Genomic DNA, 6,000 nt, shown 5'->3' with positions numbered 1-6,000 from the left:
TTTAAAAAGGGATCCCTCACATTCACATGTCTCTGAACAGCCATATCAACATGTCTCTGCACGCGGAGATAGAAACTCCAACACACAGAGCTCCACCCCTACTCAGGAAGAGCTTAAGCGATGGAAGAATTTTTCCATTGATGATGGCTACTTACTCCACAAAGGTAGAGTATGTGTGCCAAAGGACTCAGACACTAGGCGCCAAATCTTATTTGAGTGTCACGATAGTCCAAGTGCTGGTCATCCATGTATTCATAAGACGTATGCCTTAGTTCGATGGCAATTTTATTGGCTGGGCTTACATCATGATGTTCAAGAGTACGTTCTAAACTACCAACAATGCCAAGTTAATAAGGCAGAGCCCCTCAAGGTAGGTGGCCTTTTACATCCTTTAGAGGTTCCACAAGGTAAGTGGGAGAGTATCTCTATGGATTTTGTAGTAGGACTACCTACTACAAATCATGGCCATGATACCATTTAGGTAATTGTATACCGTCTCACAAAGATGGGTCGATTCATTCCCACTAAGACTACGGTTAAGACACCGAAATTAGCACGGCTATTTGTAGAGCATATATATATACTCTACGGTCTTCCAGCTAGTATCATTAGTAATAGAGATCGAAAGTTCGATAATCAGTTCTAGAGAGTTGTGTTCCAAAAGCTGGAAACTAAACTTAATCTAAGTACGGCTGATCATCCAGAAATGGATGGTCAAACAGAAAGAGTTAATCAAGTGCTAGCGGATATGCTACAAGCGTACGTTAGCAAGAAGCAAACCAATTGGTAAGACTTCTTACCTATATTGGAATTTGCTTATAATAGTTCAAAGCATGTGACTACAGGGTTTAGTCCATTTATGCTTTTATATGGATTTCAACCTAGATCACCCGTTATGGTGGGGTTGGCTAAGGAGAAGATACAACAAGCGAAGGATTTTCTCCAAGACCATTTTGACATGCTTCGAGTTGCTCAACAGAATGTTAAGCAAGCTTAAGATCGATATAAGAAGTACGCAGATAAGCATCGTCGTCTTGCTTCTTTTGAAGAAGGAGACAAGGTTTTCCTCAAAGTTCCGGAGCATTTAGAAATTCTGAAGACGGGAAAAGTTGCTATACTTTCACCATGCTATTGTGGACCGTTTACCATTCTCAACATATAGGTCAAATGGCCTATAAGTTAGCTCTCCCAAAGCACTCACGAGTTCATCCTGTTTTCCATGTTAGCCGTTTACAAAAATAGCTAGGATAGAATGATAATGTCATTGACACAAGTGTATTAGTTGAACTTATCAAACCGCCAAGCATTCCTCATGAGCCCGAAAAGATTTTGGATTCTCATGAGCTTCGCACCAGACATCATGGGAGACGACAGGTGTTGGTAAAATGGCTAGATAGACCTGAAGAAGATTCTACATGGGAGAATGTCTCCGCACTTAAGAAACATTTTCCTACGTTCATTTTCGAGGACGAAAACAATTCTCCAAGGGGGGGGTAATGTAGGACATGGGTCCTATGGGCAAGGCCATCGGCACGGCCGGACAGTGTGTACGCTAGGGGAAGGCTATAAGATAGCACGATTGGGTGGAGACTAGCACATGCATTACCACCACCCTTCCAATTTGCATCTAGAACCACATTTCTTGCAAAGTATTCCTTCAATCTATAACCATTTATTTTGTAGAGCAAAGTTTCACCAGACAGTTTTTCCAGCTCATATGTGCCATTCAAAAAAACATGTTTCGCTCAGTATGGCCCCATCGATCTGTCCCTCAACTTCTTCTGAAAATTGAAATCCAGGCAAGAATCATATATCACTATAGGATCTCCCTCTTTAATCTCTTTCTCTGGCAACCTCTCATTCATTTTCTCCACTTTCTGAAGCTAATAATAACTAGCTCTCTCTCTCTCTCTCTCTCTCTCTCTCTCTCTCTCTCTCTCTCTCTCTCTCTCTCTCTCTCTCTGTGTGTGTGTGTGTGTGTGTGTGTGTGTGTGTGTGTGTGTGTGTGTGTGTGTGTGTGTGTGTGTGTGTGTGTGTGTGTGCTCATTTGCAACAACTCTAGATTAAGAATTCTTTCTTGTAGCTTTTCTTTAAATTCACCTTGCATTCTATACAAAAATTTCCATGCATCCATTTGCATTTGTATAGGCATGAGAGCTTCCTTTCCATAAACAAGCTCATATAGTGTAAATTGTGTAGACACTCTATATCCAGTTCAATTAGCCCACAAACACTTTTCCAAGTCCAAGACCCACACTTTAAGATGCTCTCTAGCATACTTTGAAAAAATCTTTACAATTTTACCATTGCAATTTTCAACCAGTATGTTGCATTGTGCGTAGTAAGGATAAGAATGCATGTGCTGGATTTTTAGTTTCTCCATGAGAGCACCAACAAGTTTTCCTCAAAAACTTGGACCACAAACAAAAATGATAGCTATAGGAGATCCAAACCTATAGCACACATGTTTGTACAAAAAAGAAGCCACTATTCCTGCTATTACATCTATTATTGCTCTTGCTTCCACCCATTTTTTCAAATAGTTCACAGTCACAAGGGTATATTTTTCCCAAATTGGTCCTTGACATCGGAGCTATAGCGTCCACTCCCCATTTTGCAAATGCCATTACTTAATTTTTAGGTTCAACCAAAAGTTTTCAATTTGCAAACACTTGGAATTAATAGCATGACTTACATAAAAAATAAGCATCTCTTATCTTGGAAGTCCAACAATGACCTGCTCTCAAAATACAAAATACAACCTAGTCCTTGCGTGAATGACCTGTATCTTCATGGAAATGCTTCAAATTAAACCTATTTCTTTTTTTGTATGGAACTTTCCTTAGAATTCTATCTTTGCCATAAAACATGAGATCCTCACCTACCATTGTGTAATTTTTTGCTTTTGCAACTATTATCTTAAGGTGAATCCTTGACACGCCCTCCAAACATTGGCCTTTACCAAAAACTACTTACACATCTTATAGTGAATCCCTTCCTACATACAAGGTTTCTTTGACGTTTAAAGGAGTTACCAAAGCATTCAAATTTTCCCTAGCTAACTCATCAGCTTCTTTTTCCCGGTCACTAGGAATATTCTTAAATTGTATGCTCAAACTCATGCAAAATCTTCTTGATACCATAAAACTATTTCTTCAAGTCATCTTTCTTAACTTTCCACAAACCAAGCAGTTGATTTATGGCTAGCAATGCATCCCATTTCCCAATGACTCTCCTCAATCCAAAATCCACACACTGCTTCAATCTGAGGAAAACAATTAAGTATTTTGCCTCATTGTTTCTTTCAGCTTCATCAAGATCATAAGCTCTGAAAAAATATTTGGTAAAGTAAGCACGCCCCTATCTTGAACGCTCACAGAACCATGATTCATTTGGCAAAATCAGCCTTTTCACACCATTTAAATCCAATTTTTGACCTTATTTTGCCAGTTTTGAACCCAACAAGCATTTTTCATGGGAGAAATGCCAAACAAACTTCGAATTTCTCCAAACTTTGTAGGCTTGATCCTTTATACTCAAAATTCATGGCCATTTCCCACATACCAAAATTCTTTTTTTCCCACTTCTAAGGTGATTCGTGCATCACTGTGTATCGAGCGTAGCAAATAGACAGCTACCACACGTGTCAAACTTTTGGGGTGAGATGAAACTTCCCACTCACATTAGCCACATTCTTGAAATCTTGAAAGCATACCCTAGTGCCAAAAGAAGCCAGTACTTGGCACCACATCCAAGGTTTTGACACCCATGTTTTGGATATTTGTGAGTTTTGAGTTTTAGTGATTTTTCCATGTGTTAACATCGCATGTATGGCAAGAAAACAAAGATTTTTCATTTTCCAGTTGAGTCACTAGAGATTGTACATAGTGACATATGTGGTCTTATGCCGGCCAAGTCTCCAGGGGGAGCTAGTTACTTTATAACATGTATAGATGAAAATTCTTAAAAGGTGCAGGTTTACCCTTTGAAACATAAGGATGGGGTATTCAATACATTCCATATGTTCTCGCACTTGTCAAGAATCAGTCAAACAAAAGGCTTAAGGTAATGAGGATTGATAACCATGGGGAATATGTTTTGAAAGACATGATAGACTTCTATACAAAGAGAGGGACTTGGTGGAAATTTACTGCATCATACACACCTACCCAGAATGAAATAGCTAAGCGTATAAATTGCACAATTTGGGAGCGTGTTAGAGAGAGGTTTTCCATGGTGGAGGAGTTGTGGTCAGGCAAGAAACCACGCTATGATCATTTATGTGTCTTTGGTTGCAAGGCATATGCTCATGTTCTAAAGGATCTAAAACATAAGCTTGATCTAAAGTCACACAAATGCATCTTTGTTGGATATGGTGCAGATGGAGAGATGGGATATCATCTTTGGCACCTAGAATCTAGTAGAATTATTTGTAGCTCACATGTGATCTTCATTGGGAGCTTGTAAAATAGGTTTAGAAAAGGGTCACATTTGAAGATTTTAGTCAATTTTGGTAGCAACTCAGAAGTCTAGTGAGGATCCTTCCACTAGCAACACTCCAAAGAGAGCAGAGAGCAATAGTCAGGGTTTGAGATGATCAAGTAGAGCCTCATATTTTCTTGAGCAATTTTAGCTAGGTGTAAATTTTGTGATGGCTGACTACAAAGAACCGTCTTGCTTCCAAGAAGCCATGTTGATGGATGATAAGTGCAATGGGAGCAAGCTATGCAATCAAAATATGACTTGATTGTCGAAAATGAGACTTGGTAATTGTTCTAATGGCCAAAAATAAACCTTACAAATGGGTTTATAAGCATAAGTTTACATCAAGAGATTTGAAGCCTAAGTATAGGGCGAGATTTATTGCTAAGGGTCTCAAGCAGTAGAAAAACGTATATTTTGATGAAATCTTCTCACTTCTGGTCAAGTTGATTACTTTGCATATTGTGCTTGAATTAGTAGTTATTGAGGACTTGGAGTTAGTCCAAATGGATGGGAAGATGTCTTTCCTTCACAGTGATCTCCAAGAGGATGTATACATGCAGCAACCTAAGGGAACAGAGAAGAGCTTGTGTGTAAACTCACAAAAGCGTTATAAGGCTTGAGCCAAGGATCCGTGCAATAGTAGCAAAAATTTGATACATTTATATAGTCTCATGGATGTAAGAGGAGCCAAGAGAATCAATGTCTGTACACAAAGAAGCTCAATGATGGTTCATTCATTCTTCGTGTCTTATATATCAATGACATGCTAATAATCAGTGCAAAGAACTCTCACAAAATTATCAATTTGAAACAAATGTTAAGTCATACTTTTTATATGAAGGATCTGAAAGAAACTAGTCACCTTCTTGGTATGCATATCAAGTGTGACAAATCCAAGGGGACTCTTTTGTCATCTCAAGAATACATTTGTAAGGTCATGTAACGTTTCAAATATGTGGGGGGGGGGGGGGGGGGGGGGGGGGGGAGGTATTGAGTATCTTCAATGCCGCCATATGTGAAACTTATCAAGGATGTTAATTGCATGTTGAGAAGGCATGGATGTCTAAGATTCCTTATTCCTCAGTTGGAGAAGGGGGTAGGCCTTGTGTAAATGCCATCATACTCTCCATCCTCTTAAGGACCAGGCCTGCACACCCTTGAGAGATATGAAATTTTTGAATAATTTCAATTTTGGAGAGCCATACACCATCTTTATATACATATTTCCAATTCCTCAATCCATCTTTAAAGCAGCTATGAGCCTTTCTGGTTAGACTGAATCCCTTAACTTTAGAGTGCCACCCAAACCAAATAGAGTCTTGAGCCTTGAAGGGGCCCCAAGAAGACCAGTCAGCATGGGGAGACTAATCTGGTTTCCTTGTATTTTAAGCTTTCTAGAATATGCAAAGAAGTTCAGAGTCCCTAGGAACAAAGTTAGCATTAGAGGAAACGAATTCATCAAAAGATAAACCAATCCATGCTTTGTATTCCTTCAGGAGTAATTTTGGGCTGTTT

The sequence above is a fragment of the Adiantum capillus-veneris genome, chromosome 3 (genome assembly GCF_014529385.1).
Source record: "Adiantum capillus-veneris isolate H3 chromosome 3, ASM1452938v2, whole genome shotgun sequence".
NCBI classification, from domain to species: Eukaryota; Viridiplantae; Streptophyta; class Polypodiopsida; order Polypodiales; family Pteridaceae; genus Adiantum; species Adiantum capillus-veneris.
The sequence above is the reverse complement of the archived record's forward strand: the minus strand, read 5'-3'. Positions refer to the sequence as shown.